Source organism: Tachypleus tridentatus, chromosome 5 (genome assembly GCF_004210375.1).
Source record: "Tachypleus tridentatus isolate NWPU-2018 chromosome 5, ASM421037v1, whole genome shotgun sequence".
Lineage (NCBI taxonomy): Eukaryota > Metazoa > Arthropoda > Merostomata > Xiphosura > Limulidae > Tachypleus > Tachypleus tridentatus.
The window spans coordinates 51,251,773-51,271,120 of record NC_134829.1 but is presented as its reverse complement, the minus strand read 5'-3'; the positions used below and the strand labels follow the sequence as shown (position 1 = coordinate 51,271,120).

At 37.0% G+C, this 19,348-nt stretch overlaps 1 non-coding gene across 1 annotated transcript; it reads right to left on the bottom strand.

Moving 5' to 3' along the window:
* Positions 1-5,981: 5,981 nt before the first annotated feature.
* TRNAV-CAC (transfer RNA valine (anticodon CAC)) lies at positions 5,982-6,054 on the bottom strand. Its single transcript has one exon. It is a non-coding gene; the product is annotated as a tRNA-Val (tRNA).
* Between the last annotated feature and the right edge of the window lie 13,294 nt (positions 6,055-19,348).

The window sequence follows — 19,348 nt, the reverse complement described above, 5'->3', positions numbered from 1 at the left end:
ACAACACCTGTCAAGTACGTTACCTTATTTTCAAATAAGGTCGCGTGCATCGACGTTTCAAACTATTCACGCGTTTAAGAAAAATAAAGCTCATAAACCCATTTTATCGAAGAGTTGTAACCTGCTGGTCAGATACTTCGTCGAACGTGACATGATTACGCGAAGGCCGTTTCAGCACATCAAATTTCGCAGCAGTGCACGCATTATATTCAAAGTAATAACGTTCCTGTTTTGATTTATTACACAACAGTCACACGAATTTCTGAAAGTGGTTACAAGTGTAGGGGGAAACTCGATAAATTCTCTGATATCTCTCAACCGCCTCACGCTCTGACCCTGACGTTAAAACAGAAAATATCGTTCCACGTTCTCACCATCCGATTTGAAAAAAACGAATCGTTTAAAATGTGCCTGCCAGGGATCGAACCTGGGACCTTCCGCGTGTTAGGCGGATGTTTTTTTTTTTTTCTCTTTATTTATCCCACCTCAACGAGGGGTATACACAGAAATACAACAAATAAAACACAAGTTAATGAATTAGCATGTAACCATAACTCTATAGATTACCATGCTGAAAATTACCACAAAGTTAATAAAATTAAGGAAAAAGAAATAAAAGAGGTAATTGGAACAGCAGGTAATCCAACAAACATTATAGTGAACTTTAACAAAACAAGAAATCAATGGATCTTTTATTGGTAACAAAAATATAATGAAATAACAACTTATCTTAACAACGTACACAAGAAATAACCTTGGGCACCTTGGGTTACCAAGCTACCAACATAAGAATACACAGAATAAAATACATTTAATGAGTTATGTAACAAAGATCGCTGATGATGGAGATGAATATGTCTCCGTACACGCACTTTAAACATGGAAATTAAATGAATTACGCAATGTCGTGCCAAAGAATCTGAACGAGCAGAACATATAACCTTACGTGCCAAACTAGTAAACAAACGGAATATGTTCCAGCATCTCCTGGGTAACGAAGGATGAGATCCCACTAAAAGGCATCTCCTCCATACCCAGTTTGATATGGGACATCCAAAATAAAATGCCAATAATTTATATACATATGACCACAAGGGCTGTACAAAAGGACATTGCAAAAACAGATGGTCTATGGGAACTGAAAGCGCACAACCCTGTGGGATGTCTGTCCATATGTATCAGCTTGACATTAGTGGTAATCGCCCGCAACCAGAGTAAATAATCCACATCACAAACATAAAAACCCACAAAAGAAGAATAACCGTTTTTACGAATGCGTTTCCAGTCTCCAGGAGGAACAATATCCCCCCAGTAGAATGGAGCAGGGAAATTAGTAGCGAGTGAAAACTGTAAATGTCCCACCAGTTGCCTCACAGATAAACCCTGAAAATGAACTCGATTATCGGAGTGGTCCAGAAAATATAAATCCACAACACATGTGGACGACGGAAGAGGAGCCGGCTGGGTAGACAAAACCGGCAACCACTCCACAGGCAACGCCTCCTTGAGCATATGAAAATGTGAAACAATTGTGCGGACATTGGCCAACGGGTCAGCGTCCGTACACATTTCAATCACTGCCCCCACCAAAAAAAAGCAGGGAGCACCTCGTACAATAAATGGCGGACCTGAACCAAACCTGCGTTAATAAATTCGGGAAAATGAAATGTTCGGTGCCGAACATCAACAATAGCCGGATTGAAAAACAAAGGTTCATCAAAAATTTGTGGGTAAAGAGGAGCTGGGACAATCCCTTTATCCCCAAGAAGAACCTTCCAGGCATGAAACATTTCCTGAATATAGAAAGGTAACGATTTCACAAAACGTGGCAAAATTCGGCATTGAAGAATCCGAAAGCCCAAAGAGAGATTGCCATAACAAGAAAAAAAATCCAGAAAGAAGTTGTCGCAAGGTGGAAGGACAAGAAGCATCCAAACAACGCTGCAACAACTTCAAACGGAATGCGAGGTAACGGGTATTAACATCAACCAAGTTGGTATCTCCACAATCAAAACTCCGGATCAGAATACCGTATGCCACTTTATGTATACCTCCCCGCCAAATAAAATCCAGTATACATTTGCGAAATCGAGCCTCAAACTGTCTTGGCAACGGGAGAATAGTCAACGGGCACCATAACACCGATGCCACCAAGGAGTTCACCACAAGAGATTTACCCTTTAGCGACAAAGAACGAAATCGCCACGACACCAAGACACGAGATACCCTGCGCAAAACACCCTGCCACGTATCTTGCAGCATGACATCGAAATGAGAGTGGAAAACTATTCCCAAAATCCGATTAGGATCCTGGGAAATTTTCAACTCACCAAGAACGAAGTCTGCAGAAGAGGCCAAACACTCAACCCACAAACCCTGACTCTTGGTCCAGTTGATCTTCCCACCAGTAGCTTTGCCAAAACTTTGGCAGACATCCAACACATGCGGCAAAGATTCGGCGTCTCGTAAGGTTAAGGTAGTATCATCAGCATGCTGATAAGTAAGTGAAGGCGTGGTGAGTAACACATCACCACCAAAACCAGTAATATGTACATTATGGACTAACATATTTCGTAACGGTTCGACACTGAGAACGAAAAGTAGAGCAGACATTGGGCATCCTTAACGAATACCCCGAGTTACAGCAAAATCATTAGTGAGAAATCCATTAAACTTAACACAACTAGAAATTGAAGTATAGCAAAGACGAACCCAATGAACAAAAGTAGAACCAAAACCCATACGCAGAAGAAGTTGAAATAGATAGTCATAGGCCACCCGATCAAAGGCTTGCATCTGATCGAGCTTCAAAAAGATTCCACCCTGTCCGGTACGTGCTAAAGATTGCAATAGCAAAACGAGTGTTAACGGGGTATCAGCAACGACCCGTCCAGGTATACACCCAGATTGGTCATCTGAAACTAAACTGGAGATCACAGACGAAAGGCGACGAGCCAGCACTTTGGCCAAAAGCTTATAGTCAGAACAAAGCAATGTCAAAGGCCGGCTGTTAGCCGCCAACCGTCGATCACCACCTTTCGGGATAGGAACAATTACTTCAGAACACATTGTACGGAGCAACTGTGGAGAGTGGAACAGTTCAGACAACACAGATAAAAAGTCGTCAACAAAAAGAGGGAGAAAATATTTGTAAAATTCGGACGTAAAACCATCCAAACCAGGAGATTTGCCAAGCGGTAAACTGTCTAGAGCAGCGATAACTTCCGGAACCGTGAATGAAGCATCACAAATATGAGCTTGTTCATGGGAAAGAAAACGATCAACAAATAAGATAACGAAATCGATGTCTTCCTGCAGAACGATATCCTTAGTGTACAGTGTGGAATAATACTGATGTAAAACAGCAGCGATATCTTCCACACCGGACACCTCCACACCCCTATCAGTGAGCATGGATCTAAACTCAATTCTGCTTTGACGGACCTTTTCCATACGAAGAAAGTAAGACGTAGATCTCTCACCCTCCTCAAACCAACGAATATGAGATCGAATCCTCGCCCCCTCTATGGTATCGTGATCCAAAGTCTCCAATGCATCTTCAAGTTCATACAATTTGACCTAAGACCTACCAGGGTAACGGGACAGTTTTCGAAGCTCACGATTGGTGGACGACTCAAGCTGACATTTGCGAGAACGGGATGCCCGCGTTCGAAGAATCGAATAACGCTGGTTAAGTAAACGGAACGCGCATTTCAATTTTTCATACCACGTAATTTTATCAGTCCCATAGACTGACCAACTACGACTTCTGGCGATCAACAGCTTAATGGCTTTCACATATTCGGCATCCCTCAATAACTGGTTATTGAAGTGCCAGAAATTAGGATTTCTGACAACGGGCCGCAGAGTAAGGTCGAAGCCCAATAAAGCGTGATCTGTAGCAGGAAACCACAACGTACGGAAACGTTGGACAGTCCCCTGCAAGGTAGAAGAAAGCAAAACCCTATCAATACGAGACGACATCATCTCACCATTAACAAAACGCTTCCATGTGAAACCAGGTGTAGTCGGCGATATGAGTGAATGCGCATCAAGTAAATCAAACCTATTAAGAAACTGGACAAAAGCCGAACGGCTGGCGTCACGGTAGAAACGGACCGGAAATCGATCGCGTGCCACATCCAACACACAATTAAAATCTCCCACAACAAGCAATCCCGTGCAACCATCCAAACAATACTCCAAGTTTTGGAAAAATTCCCGTCGCTCGGAGATATCGCGAGGAGCGTACACAGATGATAACAGATAAGACAAAGACTCGAAACTGAATTTGACTGTCAGAACCCTACCCACCCCATCAGAGGAAACGAATGTAACATTATCCCACAAAAACTGTTGTAACAAGATGGCAACCCCTTGTCGGCCAGAAGGAGAATTGTTAACAAAAGCTACACCTGGCCAAAATTTCAGAACGACATCATAAAAATTATCAGTGAAAAACGTTTCCTGTAAACAAACAACATCAAAATTAGTAACAAAGTAATCTAGGTAATAAGCCAGCTTACTAACATTACGCAACCCATTACAATTCAAAACTCCCACCCTTAGTAAATGTACCATGCAAAAGACAAAGTAAAGGTACAAGAATTGAAAGGAAACTGTCACAAACACAAAAATAACAAGAATAAATGTAAAGATCTAAGCAAATATGCATAAAGTTCAAATAACAATAAATGACAGTGTTACACTAACTGAAACAAACAAACTGTCACAAAAAACACATTTAAGGCTGCGACACCGCCTTCGCCCGAGATATCCGTAGTATTGGCACGTCCGACACCCGTTTTCGTCCACTGCCCTTCTTAGAAGTGTCACCAGGAGACATTGCCACCACACTAGCATACCTCCAACGACGAGGAAGAGGCACCTCCACATCGCCGGCGGTACTCTCACCACTAACCGGAAGTGGTGGGAAGTGCCGATCAAAATTGCGTCCTCCAGCAGGGGGGTGACTACTCGCCCGTTCCCTGGCCCCACCAGAAACCGTCGGTCGTCGGGAAGAAACATCGTCCACCACCCGATGGGTAGCTGCAGCCTCCCCTGAAAGGGGAACCTCCGAATCAACGCGTGGACAAACAGAAATTGTGTCAACATCATGAGGCACTGCACGAGAGGGAGCAGCCGTGACTACTTCAGCGGCGTCACGAGAAGTAGTAGGCGTGGCCACTTCAGCGTCGTCACTAGAGGAAGTTCGAGGAACAACAAGCTTGGGACAACGTTGACGGACGTGTCCCTGCATATGACAATGTCGGCATATAAACTGGGGGCAATCGCGATATAGATGATCCGCCCCCAAACATAAATTACATACTTTTGACTGGCGATCATGCTTCACTTTTACCATTACCGCCTTGCCCAAAGGATCAAAAACCTTTACTACGAACGGCAAAGAGATACACTTCTCACTAAAACACACACGAACATGGCGTATACCTAAGTATATGCCCTGGTCCCTCTTCCACACAATAGGGCTTTTCACTTCACAATCATAATCTTTAAGTTTATTTAGTATAATATCATCGTCGATATATTCGGGTACGTCCATAAATGACACAGTAATAGTACGTTTAGTGACACCATTAGCCGAACAGTGCACACCATTGACAATTAGACCAGCATCTATAGCCAGGTCCACATCGGCGGGAAGAACAAAAGTTACCTCATATCCACCCGGGCGAGGAACTACAGCAGTGACCGAAGCAGCACCAAACGTAGAAATAACTGAATGGATAACGTCCCCATGGCTTGAAGTTGTCGTTTCCACAAAAACAGTACGACGCATAACTTCCATGACCTTCTTGGTTGATGAAGACATCGTCAAACAACTCGAAAAAATAAAAAAAACGAGGAAAAAAAAAAAACTACACGTTCACTAGGCTTAGCTGTTAAAGTTACACTAAGGCAATCAGGAGCTCGAAAAACACGTCTGTACTCGATGACGAGAACCGGCGCTTTCAAAATGTGCCTGCCAGGGATCGAACCTGGGACCTTCCGCGTGTGAGGCGGATGTGATAACCACTACACCACAAGCACCTCCGTTTCGATTTTTTTGCTGTTCAAGTTTTCAAAATGAAACGATAACGTTCCAAAATTTCTATTTCGCAGTCTAAACAAACGCAGATATAATGACAGCTTAAACAATAACTATAAATAATATAGCACTCTCCTTTGTCTACCTAGGCAAAAGTATTTTTCCAATGTGCTTACGTGTCTTTAAAAGACTTTATCGAGCCCACAGTATTCAACGTTTCCACACCTCGTTCAATTGCCCTTAAACGTACAAAACGCAGAGTTTTGTTTCCTCAGTCTTTTCTCTTTCTATCCAAAACTGAACAGACATTTTCATAGCTTTAATTTCTCTATCAGAACTACTAAACAATAACGTAATGAGCGATTTAATACGCTTATTAAATCCATTAACAAAATTAGGGATCGTCTTAAATAATATTTAATCTTCGTTATTTTGTGACCAATTCTGGGATTCCACTCTGGCTGATGTTTCCTTATCACACACAACTTCTTCAAGGTGTTCAATACGACAAAGGTGCATGATGACTATCAAATTCCTCAAATGATAACCTTGTTCAAACGCGCTTTAGTTGTAATAGTACGTTGACAGTTGTGGGTTGTAGGAGATCACAGCGGTGGAATAAAGTCCAATGTACAAAAGAGATCTTATCTGTGTTGCAACATCTCTCTTCGACATCCATCTACTCTTCGAGACTATCGTACTCTCTCCAGGTTACACATCGTTCTTCACGTTCAAAATGCCATTACCAAAACAAAGAATTCTTGTTTAAGAAAAACGTTTACAGGAACCAGCTGCACCTAGAAGAAGAAAACACTTGAGAATAATAAATATTCTCCTGTCTTGGCATCGTAATTTCCTTTTACCTGTTTAGTCTGTGCCAGGGATCGAACCTGGGACCTGCCGCGTGTTAGGCGGATGTGATAACCACTACATCACAAGTACCTCCGTTTTACGTTTTTTGCTGTTCAAATTTTCAAAATAAAAGATGACGTTCCAAAATTTCTATTTGGCAGTCTATACAAACACTGAATAACAAAGAGTACCACAGTCAGCTACAACTTGTGGCTCCAGCACAACGAGATCTCATGATTACAAAAATATATACAACTTATATTTCCGAACTTATGATCAAACAAAACTTTCCTTAACGTTAGGTTAACGATATCTACTAACGTTCGAACTTGCTGTTCTCAACTGTTATGTTTCAAACATTTCATAATGTTTATTATTTTCAACCTTAATTTGCATCCATATATTGTGAACAACACCTGAACCAATGTTCTTAACTGGAATACCGACACATGTGAACACTACCAGTCAAACCAAAACTTGATGTTTGGAACAAGAATACAGACACATGTGAACACTACCAGTAAAACCAAAACTTGATGTTTGGAACAAGAATACAGACACATGTGAACACTACCAGGAAAACCAAAACTTTATGTTTGGAACAAGAATACAGACACATGTGAACACTACCAGTAAAACCAAAACTTGATGTTTGGAACAAGAATGCAGACACATGTGAACACTACCAGTAAAACCAAAACTTGATATTTGGAACAAGAATGCAGACACATGTGAACACTACCAGTAAAATATAAGCATGACTTTTGAGGTAGAACACAGACATGTGAACACCACCAACAAAATGTAAACATGACATTTTGAGCTAGAAAACAGACACGTGTGAAAACTACCAGTGAAAAGTTAGCATGGCATTTTGAATTAGAAGACAGTAAAACCAAAAACTGACGTTTTGATCTAGTAAGAAATGAAAATGACACGAGTAGGATAAGATTATAAAAGCTACCTGGTTCTGTTATGTAAGTTAGATTGTAATTTCAATTTCACAAATAATACTTAACACGTTGGTCAAGCTATCAGTTAAACATACAAATCATGAACATCTCAGAATCATAGTTTTTAGTTAAACAGCTTTAGATATAATCTGAACCAAATAATATAAATTTGAGGGTTTAAGACGCTCACATCAGACTATGGATGAAATAAACATAGTTGAATATAGATATCTCAAAAACAATAAATTACTTCATCTTATGTTGAATAAAGTAAAGTATTGATATATAACTCACAGACAGTTATTTACGAAATGAAAGTCGAGTAACTACACAACCTTTCGAAAATGATAGATTAGAAACGCTGGGTGTAAATCCCAATACGTCTCACATGTTAATCGAGTGGTTTTTTTTTTATTACTATTATCCAACAGAAGAGATAAAAACCAATACATACGTACATACATACAGACGTGTGACATTTACAAAAATATTTACATATTACAGAAAACTTTTCACTTCCATATTAAAAATAAACTACTTTGCTATATGGTAATTTGATTTGTATTTCACGTTCTTGTAACTCTGCCTCACCTGTATCCACATACCATTGGATAAACATTTGTACTTTGTCTACATCTGTATCCACATACCAGTGGATAAACATTTGTACTTTGTCTACATCTGTATCCACATACCATTGGATAAACATTTGTACTTTGTCTACATCTGTATCCACATACCAGTGGATAAACATTTGTACTTTGTCTACATCTGTATCCACTTACCACAGGATAAACATTTGTACTTTGTCTACATCTGTATCCATATACCACTGGATAAACATTTGTACTTTGTCTACATCTGTATCCACATACCAGTGGATAAACATTTGTACTTTGTCTACATTTGTATCCACATACCACTGGATAAACATTTGTACTTTGTCTACATCTGTATCCACATACCACTGGATAAACATTTGTACTTTGTCTACATCTGTATCCACATACCACTGGATAAACATTTGTACTTTGTCTACACCTGTATCCACATACCACTGGATAAACATTTGTACTTTGTCTACACCTGTATCCACATACCACTGGATAAACATTTGTACTTTGTCTACATCTGTATCCACATACCAGTGGATAAACATTTGTACTTTGTCTACATCTGTATCCACATACCACTGGATAAACATTTGTACTTTGTCTACATCTGTATCCACATACCAGTGGATAAATATTTGTAATTTGTCTACATCTGTATCCACATACCAGTGGATAAACATTTGTACTTTGTCTACATCTGTATCCACATACCACTGGATAAACATTTGTACTTTGTCTACATTTGTATCCACATACCAGTGAATAAACATTTGTACTTTGTCTACACCTGTATCCACATACCAGTGGATAAACATTTCTACTTCGTCTACATCTGTATCCACATACCACTGGATAAACATTTCTACATTGTCTACATCTGTATCCACACACCACTGGATAAACATTTGTACTTTGTCTACATCTGTATCCACATACAACTGGATAAATATTTGTACTTTGTCTACATCTGTATCCACATACCAGTGGATAAACATTTGTACTTTGTCTACATCTGTATCCACATACCAGTGGATAAACATTTGTACTTTGTCTACATCTGTATCCACATACCACTGGATAAACATTTGTACTTTGTCTACATCTGTGTCCACATACCAGTGGATAAACATTTGTACTTTGTCTACATCAGTGTCCACATACCAGTGGATAAACATTTGTACTTTGTCTACATCTGTGTCCACATCCCAGTGGATAAACATTTGTACTTTGTCTACATCTGTATCCACATGCCAATGAATAAACATTTGTACTTTGTCTTTGAATTTGAATCTCAAAATATATTTTATTCTTAAGTTTGGCTTTATAATATACAAAAAGAGTTGGTTTAGTTTCACCATGTCTTGTTATTTTCCTCGACGTAAACACAACATATTTGACTAATGAGATGGCATAACACGTTATCGGTTGTAGTGATTTTTCTTTATTGTAATATCCAGATATTATTGTTAATTTAAATTGTTTAATACTAAAAGACTTATTTGTGATTAATACAAAAAGATTCTTAACGTAATCCCACAGAGACATTGTTTCTTCACATTCCATATAAAGATGTTCAATTGTTTCACTACATTTGCTGCAAAGACAACAACTGTCATAATCTACTAAATTCATATTTTTTAGTTTCGTATCAGTTATCAATGACTTATATAAAAATAAATAATATATATCAGCCATTAGATTTTCATTATACTCTGAATATGCACTATTCCACATAGCTCTCCCATTGTAGAGTCTCTATAGCATTGAAATGTGGATCCCAACTAAGTTTAACCCTATTATTACTTAACTCATATTGACATAAATGATTTTTAAGCACATGTTTCATATATTTTGGTTGAATATGACATTTCAAAACTACCCAATATAATTTGAGACTTCCATATAAATTTGGCTCGGCATGGTCAGGTGGGTAAGGTGTTCGATTCGTAATCTTAGGGTCGAGGGTTCGAATTCCCGTTGCACCAAACATGCTCACTCTTTCAGCCGCGTAGGCGTTATAATGTGACGGTCAATCCTACTATTTTTGGTAAAAGAATAGCCCAAGAGCTGGCGGTGGGTAGTAATGAATAGCTGCCTTCCCTCTTTTGTCTTACACTGCTAATTTAGGGATGGCTTGCGCAGATAGCCCTCGTGTATCTTTGCACGAAATTCAAAACAAACCAACAATTCTACATTTTCATACCTACTCTATAAATCATCTAAACTTAAAAAGGCTATTGTTTATCTCTAATATGTACTTTCACTCTCTCAGTTAAATAGACTTATTTCACACATACCTTCTGCTTTGCTTGCGTTTAATCAGTTTTACCACGAACTTTACAAAAACGTTTGATATTGGCAAATTTTCTTTTACCTTGTGTTACAAATAATAATAAATAAGTAAATAAAATAATAAATCAGTTCTTCATTAAATGGAACAATAATAAAAGCAGAATACGCTGCAAACGACACTTTACCACACATCAGAAATCAGGACACTAAAAGGTAGGAAATTTTGTTAGGGTAACTTGATATGTCATACAAAACACATACAAGAACCAAAAGAAATGTGTCTGGTTTTTCTTTGATTAAAATAGCTTTAGCAAATTTTTATTTTCTCCAAACACATTGTTATTTTGATTGATTTTAATCAAATTATCGAGTTAGGAAAATAATTATTAATATGGTTGATATAATAAAAATAACTCGGCATATTTAAAGAGATTTTATCAGAGAAATGCCAGGTACTCTGATAATGCGATAAAACTAAACATAAGTCACCCCCAGTACGAAATTCACCCCTAGCGGAGGATAGGACACACATAAAATGTGGTTTGAAATGGTTAAAGTTAAGCACAAAACTGCACAATGAGTTATCCATACTCTGCCCACCACGAGTATCGAAACCTGGTATCCAGCTTTGTAAATCCACAGACATATCGCTTTGGTTTGAATTTTGCGAAAAGCAGGACAAGGGCTATCTCTGCTTGCTTTTCATAATTTAGCAACCATAAACTAGAGGAAAAACAGCTTAACATGATCCACCACCAACTCTTGGACTATGCTTTCACTAGCAAAGAATGGGACTGACCGTCGCATATAATGCCCCGTGGATGAAAGAGCAAGCATTTTGGTGACAGAGATTCGAACCCATGACTCTTAAATTCAGAGTCAAGCGCCTTAAACACCAGATCAAACTAAGTATACAACAGCTGTATATAAGTTATGAGAAAGTTAGAGTGTAGTGCAGCGATTCACGACCTCTAATCTTGTACCTGATCTCAAAATGAAGGTTCTTGGGTTCGAACCGTGCGTATTTAGTTTCATAGTGTATTTATAGAAGTGGAATGTTTAGAGAGATGATTAATGTAATCATGATGCTAATATCTGGATGTATTTCATTACTCACAATCCCCAACTGTAACAGAATAGAGGTTTGGGAACAATGTATTTAAAACTATAAAGTGATATATGAACACCTGTAACTATTCATTGTAAGAAAACGTAATTTGCGCAGAGTTTTAATAAAAAAAAGTGCTAAGGTTGTAATACATAACAGTATCTATCCAGGCAAATACTAGCGATCAGAACATAGATTATTGTTTATCTAAGCAAATACTAGAGATATAAACATAGGTTACTATTTATCCAGACGAGTACTAGAAATCAGTAAAACGTGCACATGTCATGAATCACGAGTAGAATTAAGCACTCTCTTGGCTAGAACACAGCATGGCATATGAACCATAAAAGCAAGAAATGAAAATACTTGTTTCTTTTAATTTCAGGTTGAAAGTACATCTAGTTCACATGGCGCCATTCGTTATTAAGATATAGTTAGTTCTTTACCTGTTTTTTCTTTAATTTTGGTTTACTGTGTTTTTCCAAAGCTTTTAGTAGGACCCGGGAACAATGAGGAAGACAGCACCAACAAAGTTATTGAATGGTGAAGAAGGAAACATTACTGTGTTTTGTAGAAAGACTACAAGACAACCTTTAGAATCTTGTCTGTATGAGTTTGTTTCTGTTGCTATTATTAGTGAAAATGTACAATCTCTTACCTTACTGGACATGTTTATTTTCAAGTCACCACTTTAGTTTCATTGGTCAATGGACTTTCAGAATGACCAGTACGTTGGAATGATCATATGGAGGTAGTGAGAAGATTTGGCACTAAACTAATGACTAACACACTTCTGGTTTTGGTTCATGAAACAACAGTTTATCTGTTTACACGTTTTAAGAGCCAAACTGAAAGAAGAACTGTCTGAGCTGGATAACATTATAACGAGTTGTATGTGTGACTGCAATGCATCCAAGAGAAGAAAACCTAAAACTTTGCACACATAGTAAGGGGATAGTGTGGGTATGACTGCAATGCATCCAAGAGAAGAAAACCAAAAACTTTGCACACATAGTAAGGGGATAGTGTGGGTATGACTGCAATGCATCCAAGAGAAGAGAACCTAAAACTTTGCACACATAGTAAGGGGATAGTGTGGGTGTGACTGCAATGCATCCAAGAGAAGAGAACCTAAAACTTTGCACACATAGTAAGGGGATAGTGTGGGTGTGACTGCAATGCATCCAAGAGAAGAGAACCTAAAACTTTGCACACATAGTAAGGGGATAGTGTGGGTGTGACTGCAATGCATCAAGAGAAGAAAACCTAAAACTTTGCACACATAGTAAGGGGATAGTGTGGGTGTGACTGCAATGCATCCAAGAGAAGAGAAACTTAAACTTTGCACACATAGTAAGGGGATAGTGTGGGTGTGACTGCAATGCATCCAAGAGAAGAGAACCTAAAACTTTGCACACATAGTAAGGGATAGTGTGGGTGTGACTGCAATGCATCCAAGAGAAGAGAACCTAAAACTGTGCACACATAGTAAGGGGATAGTGTGGGTGTGACTGCAATGCATCCAAGAGAAGAGAACCTAAAACTTTGCACACATAGTAAGGGGATAGTGTGGGTGTGACTGCAATGCATCCAAGAGAAGAGAAACTTAAACTTTGCACACATAGTAAGGGGATAGTATGGGTGTGACTGCAATGCATCCAAGAGAAGAGAACCTAAAACTTTGCACACATAGTAAGGGGATAGTGTGGGTGTGACTGCAATGCATCCAAGAGAAGAGAACCTAAAACTTTGCACACATACTAAGGGGATAGTGTGGGTGTGACTGCAATGCATCCAAGAGAAGAGAACCTAAAACTTTGCACACATAGTAAGGGAATAGTGTGGGTGTGTACCGAGGTACTATGTGTTAGATTTGACTCAAATAAGGCCAGTTTTTGCTCTATAGTTCTTTAGCCTAATTATTCTACTTCGTAAAGGTCTATAGAAAAGTATAATTTTTCTCTATCTTACTCAATACACTATTTTCAACATAAACTTGGGAACTCTAAACATTTGAAGTGAACTAAGTTTTGGAAACAGAAACAGAGAATACTGCAAATTTAGAAGACTGAAAAATAATCAGATAAAATTACAGTAATAAAATAATCGAATCTGAGAAACTAAAGTAAAACTATTTGTTTTTAAAAAGGGTTGGACTGAATTAAGATTGGAAAATGGTAAAATAAAAATCATTAAAGAATTAGTGCATTGGGTAGCTATAGAAACAATTAACATAAAGGAGAAACTGGTATATTAAGCCTCAGTGAATCATGAGGGGACATTAGAATCCTGTGACAAATCGTGTTTATATTATACTACTTAAAAATAAAGCAAACAATTCTGAGTTATGTTATTAAATTATACTTTTTTTAACTTTAAAAGCTTTTAGAAGTAGTAAATGCGTAGTGTTTTTTTCTTCTAGCAGCTACTGTGAGTGTTTTACAAACATATGAGCAGATGGTGGATATTTTATTCCAAAAATTACGAACATGCATATGATACGCAACTGCATTATCCATCTGAATACTTTAAAGAATTAAGGTGTGTATACGGCCTCAAACAAATAACGTTTGTAAAGACAAATAACAAGCTGAATACAAGATAATGAACATACAAGGTTAAGTAACAATAACGTTTGTAAAGACAAATAACAAGCTAAATACAAGATAATGAACATACAAGGTTAAGTAACAATAACGTTTGTAAAGACAAATAACAAGCTAAATACAAGATAATGAACATACAAGGTTAAGTAACAATAACGTTTGTAAAGACAAATAACAAGCTGAATACAAGATAATGAACATACAAGGTTAAGTAACAATAACGTTTGTAAAGACAAATAACAAGCTGAATACAAGATAATGAACATACAAGGTTAAGTAACAATAACGTTTGTAAAGACAAATAACAAGCTGAATACAAGATAATGAACATACAAGGTTAAGTAACAATAACGTTTGTAAAGACAAATAACAAGCTGAATACAAGATAATGAACATACAAGGTTAAGTAACAATAATGTTTGTAAAGACAAATAACAAGCTGAATACAAGATAATGAACATACAAGGTTAAGTAACAATGACGTTTGTAAAGACAAATAACAAGCTGAATACAAGATAATGAACATACAAGGTTAAGTAACAATAACGTTTGTAAGACAAATAACAAGCTGAATACAAGATAATAAACATACAAGGTTAAGTAACAATAAGGTTTGTAAAGACAAATAACAAGCTGAAAGAAGATAATGAACATACAAGGTTAAGTAACAATAACGTTTGTAAGACAAATAACAAGCTAAATACAAGATAATGAACATACAAGGTTAAGTAACAATAACGTTTGTAAAGACAAATAACAAGCTGAATACAAGATAATGAACATACAAGGTTAAGTAACAATAACGTTTGTAAAGACAAATAACAAGCTGAATACAAGATAATGAACATACAAGGTTAAGTAACAATAACGTTTGTAAAGACAAATAACAAGCTGAATACAAGATAATGAACATACAAGGTTAAGTAACAATAACGTTTGTAAAGACAAATAACAAGCTGAAAGAAGATAATGAACATACAAGGTTAAGTAACAATAACGTTTGTAAAGACAAATAACAAGCTGAAACAAGATAATGAACATACAAGGTTAAGTAACAATAACGTTTGTAAAGACAAATAACAAGCTGAATACAAGATAATGAACATACAAGGTTAAGTAACAATGACGTTTGTAAAGACAAATAACAAGCTGAATACAAGATAATGAACATACAAGGTTAAGTAACAATAACGTTTGTAAAGACAAATAACAAGCTGAAAGAAGATAATGAACATACAAGGTTAAGTAACAATAACGTTTGTAAAGACAAATAACAAGCTGAATACAAGATAATGAACATACAAGGTTAAGTAACAATAACGTTTGTAAAGACAAATAACAAGCTGAATACAAGATAATGAACATACAAGGTTAAGTAACAATAACGTTTGTAAAGACAAATAACAAGCTGAATACAAGATAATGAACATACAAGGTTAAGTAACAATAACGTTTGTAAAGACAAATAACAAGCTGAAAGAAGATAATGAACATACAAGGTTAAGTAACAATAACGTTTGTAAAGACAAATATCAAGCTGAATACAAGATAATGAACATACAAGGTTAAGTAACAATAACGTTTGTAAAGACAAATAACAAGCTGAATACAAGATAATGAACATACAAGGTTAAGTAACAATAACGTTTCTAAAGACAAATAACAAGCTGAATACAAGATAATGAACATACAAGGTTAAGTAACAATAACGTTTGTAAAGACAAATAACAAGCTGAAAGAAGATAATGAACATACAAGGTTAAGTAACAATAACGTTTGTAAAGACAAATAACAAGCTGAATACAAGATAATGAACATACAAGGTTAAGTAACAATAACGTTTGTAAAGACAAATAACAAGCTGAATACAAGATAATGAACATACAAGGTTAAGTAACAACTGAAAATCCTTACTTGTTCACAAATGATTTAGAATAACATTAGTTAAGCTGGCAGAAGGTATCCAGGTTTACGTACAACCTCAAATAACTAATTTATAATTTAAGTTTTTTCCACTTGGCACATAGAACATTAACAGAACAGGAATGAATCAGAATTGAAAACTTTTATTCTCCAATACTTCAGACTGATATAACGTGTAAAATACATGAACCGAGTTATACACATTAGCTTCAATAAGTGATATTATCAAACATACCTTGACACGTGCAGTACACTACACACCAATAAGAATAGCAACTGCTGTTTTATCCATTCATAAATAATTAATAGGTTTCCAAGATCATGCACGCATCAAAATTTATAGATCTTTACAAATTGGTTTAATGATAAATTGTATTTTGGTACAAACTATTGAACATACAAATAAAATAGACAACAAAAATATGAACTAAACTCAGTTTCAGTATAAAAACAACAACAGAATGAACTGTGTCACAAGAAAGGTTTGTGAAAATAAGATAAAGTTGAGTTTTATACTTTATTCATCTGATTCAGAAGTGTTGGTTTCTTCACATTGAGCGAGATACTTTGTTCTGGAACATTTCTACAGAGATCCTGTGTACACAAGTTAGCTAGGTAGTTAATTATTGGCACAATAACAATGTTAGTTGTAGCCCTTGTTAAAACCACACAAAACTGATTAGTTCATCTTCTGTGGTCAGAGAGCTGTGCTGGCTCTGATGGGAGGTAACTGGTCATCCATGGTCATCGACAAGAGAAATTGATAGTTTGGTAAAATGTCCACTTCTGTTGGTTAATGTTGCAAAAGAAACTCTTCAGGGTGTTGGATGAGAAACCTTTGAAGTGTTGCTTTGTTTGTTAGGAACATCTTTGTTTTATCTTCTGATAGATCAGTTTCAGACATTCACATTGTTATTATAGACAATGCTTGAGATACTAACTCGTCAGTAATGGAAGATGGATCGTTTTACTCTGAAACATTTTCGAGTGCGTCAATCTTAATTTTTTACTTACTTTCAGCCACCCTTTCTTACTGGTGAAATATAGATAGTTTATACTGTCTCGTCCACTCAGGTTATAGTTCAACAGAAGTGGCGGCATGTTGAAGAACTACTTTCAAAGCTGAATCAAGTGATATATCGATATAGTCGATAACTGGTGCGTCCTTTCAACACAACTTGGCATCAGCTCGGGCTATTTTAGTTGTGTGTTGAAGTGTCCTCCCCAGTGGGATTGTGATATGTCTGCGGAATCACACCATAAGATACCGGGTTTCGATACCAGTGGTAGAAAAACAGATAGCTAATTGTGTAGCTTTGCGCTTAACTCCAAACGAACGAACGAACTTCAATCCTTAACAAAACAAAAATAAAAATGCACACAAACAACAAGAAATACTTCAACAGTGTGTATCAAGATGTTTCTCTTATGCAGTTGTTCAAGTTTTCCGGTGACATTATCAAGAGAAACTGAAGATAAACAGACAAACTTTGATCCAAACGCTTGCTCTAAAACTGCGATATGGGAGCCGAAGTATTAGACAAGTTTAGATTTCAATGTGCTTGAGCGATAGCTGTCTGTATCAGACACTTTTAGATAACGTAGATACATCTGTCTGTGCATATTATGTGAAGATTTGATCATATAATTGAAATGATCAAAACGTAATAGTTGGAAACACTAATTTATTTTAGTTTAATATTTTCAGTATACTAATATTTTGATCATAAAGAAGGGAATGAAAGTTTTTCTGATAATTTTGATGGGTGGGTAGGTTTTATGGTGCAAAGCAACTAGGTTACCTGCGCCCTGATAATTTGGGATCAGTCCTTTGTTAGCAGAGACTGTATTATTCATCTACGTATGCCCCCCGCTAGTACAGCGGTATGTCTCCCGATTTACAACGCTGAAAGCAGGGATTTGATCCCCTCGGTTGGCTCAGTAGATAGCCCTACGTGGCTTTGCTATAAGAAAAACACACTTATCTGCATATGTAGTGAGACATAGGGTAAAAACATCTGGGGGAGCACCTTAAGGTACATCACATTATGCTAAGTACGGTCTATCTGGGCAGAAAACAACCAGAGGAAGTGCCTTATATTAGGTACAGAGATCAACATGTGAAGTTTCTCCAGGCAAAACCCAGAGGAAAGTGTCTAAGATATATAGGATTAGTCCGAGCATAGTCCACTTGGACAAAAAATATACAGGGAAAGCACTTTGGTATTCTACTGAGTAAGTCAAATACAGTCCAACTGGGCAGAAACATCTAGTGGAAGTTACTTGGATATATAATACTATGGCTAAGTGATGCCTATCCAGACAAAATACATCTGGAGGAGGCACCTTGAGATATATGAGATTATGCCTAGTGTGATCCACCTTGGCAGAAAACAACCAATGGAAGGGCCTTGCATAAGATACAGAGGTCACAAGTAGAGGTCTACCCAGGCAAAACCCTGGGTGAAGCACCTAAGATATACAGGATTAGTCCATGTGTGGGCCACCTGAACAAAAACATACAGGGGAAGCACTTTGGAATTCTATTGAGTAAGTAAAGTGCAGTCCAACTGGACAGAAAAGTCCAGAGGAAGCTCCTTGAAGAAGAATGTATATTATGATCAAGAAGTGCAGTCAGCCTGTATAAAATATCTTGGGGTAGTGAATAGGATCCAGAATAGTATATCATTACTTATTCAGTAATTATAATGATGACAGTCTTTTCCTTGCTGACTGAATATGTATATGGTATGAGTTTTATTTCTTCTATTGTACAATCCCACCTCATGAGAAAATCTCTATAGTCTATCATTCTCCACAAGAAGAAAGAGAGTGAAAATACGTTGAGGAGTCTGGAGGAACAACACATTAAAAAACTGTGCAATGGATGTCTGCAATTCCCTATTCTAAAAAAAGCAGAAAACCCGAATTGTAAGAATCATGAA